Genomic DNA, 285 nt, shown 5'->3' with positions numbered 1-285 from the left:
ATTCCTGCTCCCTCTACACCTGTTCTGGGGCTGCTTGGAGTCACCCTCAAACTAGTTCAGCTCACTAGAATGGCAGGATGCCTTCTGCCACTTGTTTAGGTTCATTCTCTTTTTTCTTCTGAGATAGTTTCCTGCCATTTCAGTGATTTAAAATGGCTCACTGAGAGATCCAGCAGACACAAGTGCAGCAGCAAAAGGAGGATTTCCTCTTTTGACAGCTATGCATTCACCACAAGCTTAAAGAATGACTTGTCACCTGCAGGCTAGGACACTTTTCTAAGGTAG

The sequence above is a fragment of the Mesitornis unicolor genome, unplaced genomic scaffold (assembly GCF_000695765.1).
Source record: "Mesitornis unicolor isolate BGI_N332 unplaced genomic scaffold, ASM69576v1 scaffold23354, whole genome shotgun sequence".
Classification (NCBI taxonomy): domain Eukaryota; kingdom Metazoa; phylum Chordata; class Aves; order Mesitornithiformes; family Mesitornithidae; genus Mesitornis; species Mesitornis unicolor.
This window is presented reverse-complemented; position numbering follows the sequence as displayed.